The sequence below is a fragment of the Benincasa hispida genome, chromosome 1, assembly GCF_027475165.1.
Source record: "Benincasa hispida cultivar pf3 chromosome 1, pf3_genome.v1.1, whole genome shotgun sequence".
Lineage (NCBI taxonomy): Eukaryota > Viridiplantae > Streptophyta > Magnoliopsida > Cucurbitales > Cucurbitaceae > Benincasa > Benincasa hispida.
Window position 1 is genome coordinate 95319323 of NC_143478.1, and position 11484 is coordinate 95330806.

Consider the following 11484-nt stretch of genomic DNA (forward strand, 5'->3'; position numbering starts at 1 on the left):
CATTCAATATGATTATAAACTTTAATTCTTCTACTAGGAGTTTGCTTACCAAATTCAGTTCTACCACAATAGCATGTAAAACAAAAATCTAAAAATCAACAAAACAATCGTAAACTAAATTAATTTGAGATTAACCTTCTTTTCGACTACCAAGGAGTGAGTGAAAGTTTGTCGTTGTTGATGGGCTTAAAGATCTACATATGTTATTTCCAGATTGTTTACCTTGTATGTTTTTCATACATGAACTCGAATTGTCAGCATTATTGATGTTATCATTACAACAATGATATTAACATAGCAAACATAGTGAAATTTTTTATTAGTTTCAAAACCACAGCTCGTGGAAGAAGAAAAAAAAAACAAATATCAATTAACACTAGACCACAAAAATCAATCATTCTGGTTCTGGAGGCAAATCATCAAACACCTTAGACCTTACTAGCAGGAACCAAATATCCACCATCTAAGTATTCCTCCCCTCAACCTAAACAAAATCTAGAAATTCAAAAAAAAAAAAAAAAAAAAAAAAAAAAAAAAAAAAAAAAAAAAAAAAAAAAAGGAAGATTAGAAGAAATTTAAATAGTATGCAAACAAGCACTCAAGACCACTGTAGTAAATTCTAGAGAGACCTTAGAAGTTGAAAATAGAAACTCGTCTCAAGATCTTAGCATAGCATAACTAGTGCAGAAGACTAGAAGTAGATCAAATGTCACAGGTGAACACAAACATAACACCAGAAATAGATGTATTCCTTTATCAAATGTCACATATGAACATAAACATAACATCAGAAATAGATCAAAAAAGGAGAAAAGAAGATCAACAGTTATGCTCCTAAATAAAAAGAATAAGGTTTTTAGAGGCAAACCTTTGATTCTGCTATTTCTCCATAATTGACATGCTCCTTTGCAATAGAAACAAAAGCAACACTTACTCGCGATTTCAACCCAGGAAATATTACTTTAATATGTTCAACTAGAACCTATAAATAACATTAGAGCAAATAATATTATAGCTTAGAATTGCAAAGAAAAAGAATGTTGTCCCACTCAAATTCATTGGCATCAAAATAGGAAAACAAGACTTCCTTCATAAATGAACAAAGAACACAATCCCATTGATAAACCGAAAATAAATGAAAAGGTGTACTCAACACTTTAAACACCTTAAACACCAAGCACGTGCTTCCAACGACACAAAGGAACCTAAACATGATAATAAACAACAATCACCTCAAATATTGAACATCAATCACCCAGAAGAACCTAATTAAGGCATTGCATAACAAATTACTTACTAAGAAAACCGACAAAGAATTACAACCCTCCAATTAGAGATATTAAAGAAATTTCTCTGTAAAGAACAATCTCCTAAATTAACATTTTCAAGTATTTCATGAACAAAAAGAACATTACAAATTTAAAACCTTTATAAGCAAAGTGACATAAGATAAAGAGATTAAAGAAACTAATAGTCCAAAACTTACCGACATCTAATAGTGCACATTGAGACATTTCTTCAAATATAACTTTTCTTATATTGATACAAACTGAAAGTGAAGGGACAAAGTTTAGCAAAGCGTGTAATGTGATAGGAGAAATTGGTTGATGCCAATATAACTAATAGAGAGAGCATCATCCAATGTCAATGTCTTATAAGTTGAGGAGACCCAAAACACCGTCTCACACTTAAAACATCAAACTACAATGATGTCCAACAAAAAATAACTATAAAAGTAAGTACTATATTGAAATATGGAGCACATAAAGTTAGAAGATATGGTCCCAATCCCATTCAAGAAGCCCACTGAAACCTTTGTGCATCAACCCAAGAGCCCTTTAGCTTATCTAAGAAAGTAACCATAGGAAAAATTATGCAATACTGGAATCAAATTTCATCTTCTTCCTCAATGCTCTTTATAGAAGAACTATGATAGTATTTTCTATAATAGTATTTCTTAGAAGGGAGTTTTAATCTAAACTATTTAATATTTTTGTACTAGTTATTAGAGCTTGGAGATCTATTTAATCCTATTTGCTCTTGAGTTGATATAGAGATAGACCATAGGAAGAAAGTTGCAAACATAATTTTGTTTGTTATTTATTATAATCGCTCATTTTTTCATATGGATCAACACTCGTAAATATAGCTTCTACCTCTAATGAAATTCTTGTCACCTGAATCTTCCAAGAGGAAATCAAAGTGAGTTGTCATAAGGAGCAATCTATTGCAGTTTGAAACTAATTTAAGAAACCCTTAATGAACCTTAATAGTTATTTATTTATAACTATCATGTATCATTAAATGAAATGAAAGTCAGTAAATATCTAGGAGTTTCGAAAGACCCAACTATTGACAGATTTGCAAACTATAAAGTGACTAAAAAAAATATTATGTAACTTGCTCTAAGAAGCATGACCACATAATGATAAGATGGAAAATAAAATGAAGATGTAATTTCTCTCATTTCCTTCAAAATGCTTGTTGTTCCTTTCTAATTCTAACTGATTAGTATTCCAACGGAGACTTCATATAAGGTTAAGCCAAGTATTTCTTCTAGAGGGATGGAAGAGTTAACAATCGAAGACATTCAAGATGAGACTCCAAAAGTTACAATCAAATAAATAGTGTAAAAAAAGAATGAAAGACACTTGAATATAGAACTTTATATATAGGTCAAAAGTATTTTATTTGATGGTTTATAGAAGAAAATTTAAAGGCAATCCAAGTTTTAAAACCGTCATAGTAAGAGAGAACCCACTTGCGTTTAAAAAAAAACAGAGAGAAAGACACTTTAATTTTTCCACTAAACTAAAGTTAGCTAAGAATGTGAAGTGTTGACAAGCTTTACGATCATTATTTCTTGGCCCAACTTTGAAACTTTTAGCTACACTATATGAGTTGGAAGACATTTTGCATATCCTATACGTTCTTTAAAAATAAATAAGAACAAAAACAGACCTTTATAAATTACCATTTGTTGAACTTGAACGAAATGAAACAAATGAAAATAACTCTTGATCTACATATTGATCAAATTTGTACTCACCCAAAAACATAATAATACAACTATGATGTTTAAGGCTTAAAAATTACCAGAAGGAGTAAATTTGAGAAAGGGGAAAAACCCAGCCCTGTAGATGTAAAGAAAGTGAAGAGTTGGATTGAAATGTCCCTAAATGAGTTCAAGTTTAGAAGTCAATACTTTCAAAGAAAAGTGGCTCAGTAACCTAAAAATACAACCCTTCAATTTCTAAAGATTATAGACTGAAAAAGTGAAAGTGATTTATTGGACATACACTGCCAAAATTTCATTTTCCTTTTAAAATTTAATTTCTCTTACCCACATATTGACAAAATCAAAAATCACATTGAATCACAAAAATGGCATCTCAAGATTTAATTTCTGTTTGGAGATGCTCGCGGATGATGGAGTTGTGAATAACAGAGAAGTAGACGAGATGGTCAGTTGTGGGCGTCGATCGAAAGAAGATGGAGAAAATGAGGGACCTTGCAAATAAAGACCGAGGAGAAAAAAAGGCGTAATTTTTTACCTAAGCGTGCCCAAATTTCACTTGTCCACCTTTTTTTCCTATTCTTTTCAATAGCGTTTTATAAGAAAAGTTATGCTATGATGCTATTAAAAGATCTATTTGTTGTAGTGAAAAGAGAAATAACTTATTTCCACAAAGTTTCTCACATGATAAATAACTATAAACAATGGCTTTTTTCAGGAAAAAAAAAAATTGGCATCAACGTAATGACGAAAAAATAATTAAAAATAAACACGTACACATTTCCAACAAACTACACGCATGACTAAAATGAGGAACATCTATCATAAGGACAATAATCTAGTTGGCAGCTCCATGGTTGTAGGCAATAGTTCTATCAACACCTACTTCCACAACGTTAATTGCTAGTATTTATGAACCGTTAATGAACTAAAAGGGCTACTGAGAAACAGTGGCGCATAGCTCACAGAGCAGATAGGGACTAATCAACAGAAAACAAAGGTACCAATACATTTTTCTTTTAATCATCGTAACAGAAACTTAAATGACAGATTAAATGAGTTCTTACATGCAGGATTTTAGTTCAATGTTAGATACGTTAATGTAGAACATTTCATCGTCATAGGGATAAGAGAATGTTCATTTCTTCATTCCAACCTTTAATGAAACCAACTCAAATCTTATTAACAAATGATTCTATTCGTATCGTTTCATGACTGAGATTCTCCATTAATCAGTATTGATATGTTACTAATCAAATAAAATGGAAGTCATCAATGGGAATCATTGAAACTCAAAAAAAATTTGAAATCCATAGTATAAAAGTTGTACCATACCTCTTGCAATGTAATTGTACTCATAAACTCTAGTTATCTCAATCAATGCATATGTTTATAACAACACTCTAGTACGTTAGTCACTACCATATCACCGCAAGAGTACGACAAACTTAAGCATCTAAGACACATACAATTCAAGAATAACGATATTCAATTAAACACGCTTCAAATATAACGAACTCATCCAACCTAACTCTTATTAGCCAACAAGCAATCACAACTTATTGAAAATCACTTCATTTAGCACAAACTCACTCAACTCAAACACACTTCACACATACATCACAAAAACTCACCAAAACGTCTTAACAAAAAAAAATGTCTAACTTATGTATTCTTATTTTTCATCCCACTATCTTATCGAATATTTATCCCTCAAAAAATGTGTTTAACTCACCAAATATCTAACCCTTAATGAAATTTGTCTAACTCACCAAAAATAAAATTGCAGGATAGAAATACAACCCTATATATGACACTTAATGAAAAAAAAAAAAAAAAAAAAAGAATTAACCAAAACCAATTTCTAAACCCAATTATGCAACAATAATTTCAAAATAGCTATATAAATTCAACTAAACACATAAAAGACGATCGTAATGACTTTATTTATAATATTAATGAAATCGTCCATACCTAATTAGAAGAGACACTCTTGTGTGCTTGTCTTTCTACAAGTTCAAAAATTGGACAAATATGAGGGATAATATCACATCAAAGAATGTAATCCACTAATCACCATACAAAGTAACGAAACTTTGATGACAAGTTATACGTGAAACTGGCCAAGTATCCTTGCTCAAAACAATGTAACCACATACCCAAGTATATACTCATATCTTATCAATGATATTCAAACAATAAACTTCTTCAGAAATGGAACCTGCTTTACAAAACATACTAACACAAAAGAAAATGGATAGTTTAGAAAGAAAATAGATGAAGTTTCACCATAATTGCACTAGTGTGTATTAAATAGTAAACAAGGTACAAAATCAATAATACTCGCACATATGACAGATACAACATACTAAAACAAAGAAGTTGACTAAACTCTTATACAAAATTCAATAGTCACCTTAATTGGAGACTAGCAGTCACATTTCTATACACCTTCCTCCTTGAATCCAAAATCTTGATGGTGCAAATTTTAGGTGATTAACTCATTCCAAACTCCTCCGAATGTGACTTACTTCAATTGTGAACACTTGAAATTCTATCACTTTTGAAGAAGAATAACACCTAAAATTGTGAACACGTAGAATTCAAGACGACCATGTAAGAGTCTAAGACTAAAGAAGAATAACACCTAAAATTGTAAATGCACATACGAGTCTAAGATTGCATGAATCGAAGGTTATAAAAAAATTCTAATTAGAGCTTAAAGTAGAAATATATACTAAAAGCATTTGACAAATGTCCTATAACAGTTTAACGTACTTTGAAAGAAAATAAAAGGTGAATTAATTTCCCCAATGACCCATGCAACAGAACATTTTTCTTATCCAAACAGGGGCAAATTCCAACCAAGTGAAGGGAAAATTTAGAAAATCAAAAGTTATTCAATAAGCAAAGGGAATAGAACTCATAAGATTTTTGTCCAAGTAATAGGGAAACTTAGACTTCTCATTTTGAAATAAAACTCAATCAATTAAAATGGCTCATAGGAATGCATTACAAAAGTTGTGCGTATAATAAGTAAATTCTGAAGATTAATTTTAAGTTTATATAATTTTAAATTTAGCCTATAAAATTTTAGATTTATATCTATTTAAAAATACGCCAAAACGTATTTAATAAGCTCCCAAACTTTTCAGTACTCCCCTAATAATCAAAGTTTCACCCATTGCACATGCTAAAACCCTTTAATTTTCAAATAATATATATTTAAAACATGAGGATTTCAACACTAAAAATTCCAGCATTAGGATAAAACTTATAATCTCCCTTCCTTTCTAGACTACTTTTTCTTAGTTTAGGTTTTTAGTTTAGTTTCTTTAGGCGTTAACTTCTTTTAGTTTAGTTTCTCTTAGGTATGTTTTAGTTTCTTTTGGCTCATTTTTTGTTTTCTTTTGCAAGGTAGTTTTCTTCTTTTCTTCAACTTAGTCCCAATTCCATTTCATTAGCAAGAGGCACCTGCCCTTCATGTGCTTCAATTTTAGGGAACGATCAAGACACGGAATCAGTCCTTAAGGGAACAATTTATCTACTTACCCCTACTTCGGGGAAGGAATGAATTCTATCTTAGGTAGCTGAGTTCCTAGATCTCCAATCAGACGAATCTCCAAAATGGTAGACTTGTTGAGTCGACGATCTGGCAACTCTCACCCATGCAAATCAAAGGACTACCCTCATAAGCAGGAGTTCACAACTCACTCAGGATTAAGGTCATGTTACCTATGGTCATCCTAGTGAAATGAAAGTCTCAATTATGAATGGCGTTATATAACGGTCTTATACAAACTCTTTTGTAGAGAATATCCCCGCTCGCATGTCTAATACATGAATAATTAGGATCATATCATTTATAGCACTTTACAACATTTGTAATACCTACAAAGCAGGTATGACTTGTAGTGTTAGCAGGATAAGGTACCCAGCCTTATCTATATACTACAGACCATTTAGGTTATCACTTAAAGCACGATCCACTTGTATCTCTCCACATACATGTTTAAGTTACAACGATAACCATGGACCTAAGTTTATTGGTTTGTGGTTAATGCAACTAAAATATCAAATATTTCATAGACAATGTGAATATAATATCATATGTTATAAATCAAAGAATGCTTGTTCATCCAAGTGTTTACAAACTACAGGATTCTATGAGATTTATAGCATCAACCCCAAAAATTCAAGTGTTAGTAAAATTACTATTTTTAAAACTATGATTTACTGACATTATAAAACATCAGTAATATTCAATTTAATATGTAGACCTGTTATAAAATTTTAAAACATAATATTCCTTTAAACAAATTATAAATCAACTAATCAATTTATATTTAAAACAAAAATTACAAGTGAAGATACACATTTCCAACACTGTCATTGAAATAAAATGAAATAATGCCAATTTGGTCACAGGTTTACATGACAAGTTATATCAACATACTTCATTAATTTCTAATAAGTGAATTTGAGTAATATCATCCTAAGTTGTAATTATCAAGTTACATCAACTAAAAGACGAACAAAATTAGTACCAGCACTAGCTATCATAAGTTTACGTAACAAAAATTTCAACAAAAGGTCTTTGAAGCATGAACATCATTTTGAAACAAAAGTATAAAATACCAACCCAAACTCTTTCAATTTCCATCCAAATTCAACTCTAAAATCTCTGAAGACCATCGAGGCATCAAATCTGACAAATAAAGATGTGAAATATGTAAGCACGTGAGAATAAAGAATTGAACAAAACTCATCAAAGTAACTCAAACATAACAAAACCTCAAGCAATGACCAATCAAAAGCACAACCATGTTCTAAAACAAACATTAAACCATTCTTACTATCTCTCAAATTGAAGAAAACTCAATATCAAAAAAGCCAAACACATATTTAACACATGGTCATGAACACATTGTCAAGAAAACAATTTATGAAAGCTCCTTTCGAAAGGGTATACGAATAAGTACCATCAAAATAAATCAAATAAACCAAAACCTTAAGCAATGACCTCTTAGATCATACTAAAAGGACCGATCAAAGTAAGTATCCTAAATACAATTTGGGAAGCGGGACAAAAGCATAACCATGTTCTAAAACAAACACCAAATCATTCCTATACATTGTCAATTCAAGAAAATTAAATAATATAGAAGAAAAAATTATTCAACACACGACCATGAACACATTGTCAAGAAAATAAATTATGGGAGCTCCTTTCAAAAGGATATGGGAATAAGTACCGTCCAAGTAACTCAAACAAACTAAAACCTTAAGAAATGACCTATTACATCATACTAAAGGGAACAACTAAAGTAAGTATCCTAAACACAATTTAGGAGGGGGAGTCAAAAGTACAACCATGTTCTAAAATAAACACCAAACCATACCTATACCTTGCAAATTCAAGAAAATTCAATAACATGGAAGCAAAACACATATTCAACGCATGGCACACAATTTCATGAAAACAAATTATGGAAGCTCCTTCGGGTATAGGAATAGGTACCATCAAAGTAACTCAAACAAACCAAAATCTTAAGCCACCTCTTAAATCATACTAAAGGGACAAGACAAAGTATCTTAAATACAATTGGGGGAGAGGGAAGGGGGTCAAAAGCACAACCATGTTCTAAAATAAACACCAAACCATTCCTACTATCTCTCAAATTGAAGAAAATTAAATATCATAGAAGTAAAACACATATCCAACGCATGACCATGAACACATTGTCAAGAAAAAAAATTATGGAAGCTCCTTTGAAAAGGGTATAGAAATAAGTACCATCAAAGTAACTCAAACAAAAACCAAAACCTTAAGCAATGACCTCTTAAATCATACTAAAGGGACCAATCAAAGTAAGTATCATAAATACGATTTAGAAGGAGGTGTCAAATGTACAACCATGTTCTAAAAAAAACACCAAACCATCCCTACTATCTTCCAAATTGAAGAAAACTTAATATCATAAAAGTAAAACATATATTCAATGCATAGTCATGAACACATTGTCAAGAAAATAAATTATGGAAGCTCCTTTCGAAAGCGTATAGGAATAAATACTATCAAAGTTACTCAAACAAACCAAAACCTTAAACAATGACCTCTTAAGTCATATGTTAGGTTTTTAATGGTTGTGTATTTTCTATGTTAATTCTCCCAAAATTATGTTGATTATTTGCTTTAATTTCTAATTTTGTAGGATTAAACGATCTCCGAAGCATTTTGGAGTCATTACAAGAAAATTGTACCAAAAAGACTAAAAATTACCAAGAAAATAAAAAAATTAAAGAGAATCAAGTAAGTACCCAAGAGAGCATTGAGTAAGGTTGTTGGATCATCAACCATCGAATATTTAACAGAATACTGTCAAAAGCATCAAGTAAAGACTATCGAGTATTCAACCATCTTCCATCGAGTTTCATTTGATTCATCTTGCATCGAGTTAAGGAAATCGAGTAAAGAGCATCCAAAGCGTCGATGATCGAGTATTGACCGTCGAGTGTCGAGGAGCAAGTTTTAAACAGAAAAACTCGATGCGCTCGTTCTTCTTTCTGGATTTTGACACAATCTATCCATATGCTTCGCGATGACTTCCTGTTAGTATAAATGAGTTCAGTTCTTCAGTGAAAACAGAGATATATCATTTTTAAAAAATTCCATCATTTTCTTGAGAGAAAAACTTTGAAGAAGAAAAACCCTTTTTTTTTAGAGAGAGATTTTGATTTCCAAGAGCGATTCAAGTAATTTTTCTGTGAGATTGAGTCGATTTCTACTCAGACTTGTATCAATATGCAACTATCAATGGAATGCTCAAAGAACTTCAATCTCCATGAGTAGGTAAATCTTTTTCTTGGGGTACCATGTAATTAGGCATTTTCTTGAGACTTTTCTTAAACTTTCTTTCATGTAATTACTTTCTTTTGAATATTCTTGCTGAGATTTAGAATAAAATTGAATAAGATTGAATTGACGAATAAAGGTTAATCAATTTTTGTATGCAATAATTACATAGTTTTATAACAAAATTGTAATTGTAGTTGCAAGAATTAGTAGTCTTGATAGAAAATGTGGACTTCTTTTCCTCTTTTCTTTAAATAATTTATTAATTCAAAACATTCATGTAACCAATCTTGAATTTTCAGTCTTTTGATTTCAAGATTGGAATAGTTAAGAAAACCCATGAGTTCAATACAATTTAGGGATTAGTTGTGAAATGTCTTTAGGTAGCAACTAAGACCTAGATTAGGATTAATTGTAAAATTAGGTAATTGAGGCATTAGGAATTTATTCTTAATGAACTATTGAATAATCTAATTACATGATTTTTTATTAAGTCAATGATAGAATTGCCTAGTTATATAAAATCCTTAAGTCAAAGATTATCAATTCTTCATCATCTTTCTTCTCCATAGAAGAAACATTTATCAACAAATAAAGAAACTAAAAAACATTAATCTAAAAAAGTAAACTCATATGTTCTTGAATTTAAAAGTTAATTTATTAAGTTCCTAATTTAGGTTGTTTAGAAATCAATTAACTTTAAGATCCTCAGAAATTGATGGAAAATTGATTGGCTTTAGATTCTTAAAAAAATGAAAGTTTCACACAAAAAATCACCTAAAAATTCTCTGAGAATGTGGAAATCATTGAAAAGTTGTGTGAGTTTGGAAATAGGGTTAAATGTGTACTAATGGATGGAAATTTCACACAAAAATACCTAAAAAGGAGTGCGTTCTCTGAAAAGAAGGTTTTGTTTTCGTTCACCAGAGTTCCACTCTGTTTAGTGGCATTCTATTCATATGCAACAATCCATGTGAAACTGGCTGCAGCTTGTCTATCTAAATCTTGTATAGCAGCTTGTCTAATTTGTGTGCAACAGCTCATCCAAACAGGTGCGGCAGCAAGATTCCGTCCAAATCATGTGCAGCAGCTCGCCCGTCCATTCGAATCGTCCACTCTTGTCAGTCCGTTCAAGTCGCTGGATTTATATGGAGAGAAGGTCATCGGAGTCTGTTCACGTTTGTCCAAATCATTTGTTCACGTCCGTCCGTTCATCATGCAACAACCTCATTGTGCAACAGTCGTCGGAGTCGTTCGCGTTCTCTTTTCCGTTCACTGTAAAGCTTCTTCTCTTCGCCGACAGTGAGGTTAAGTGAAGAGTGAGGGAATGGAGAGTGGAAAGAGGGAAAATGGAGGATGGAAAATAATTGGAGGGAAAGAGGGAGGAAAAAAAAGGCTAAAATTTTTACCTTTTTTATAAAATTATATATATTTAGTGAAACCTTCCTATGTTACTAAAAGCATTTGATATTTAGTGCTGTCGGTGGATACATTATTAATTCTTTTAGTGATATTGATTTAAGATGTGTTGTTAATAATAAAGTTTTTGTGACATTTTTATATAACATTTCTATAAATTAAAATTATTTGTAAATATATTTCTATATATGTT

At 31.1% G+C, this 11484-nt stretch overlaps 1 long non-coding RNA gene across 2 annotated transcripts; it reads right to left on the reverse strand.

The window, feature by feature from the left end:
• Nucleotides 1–5312: 5312 nt before the first annotated feature.
• Nucleotides 5313–11260, reverse strand: LOC120067444 (uncharacterized). 2 transcript variants are annotated; one of them, XR_005478987.2, is made up of 3 exons: nucleotides 10750–11260; nucleotides 9338–9626; nucleotides 5313–5596 (listed from the first exon to the last, which is right to left on the reverse strand). It is a non-coding gene; the product is annotated as an uncharacterized LOC120067444 (long non-coding RNA). The 2 variants fall into 2 exon arrangements; XR_016525332.1 differs by lacking the exon at nucleotides 5313–5596 and having other exon boundaries at nucleotides 9323–9626.
• Between the last annotated feature and the right edge of the window lie 224 nt (nucleotides 11261–11484).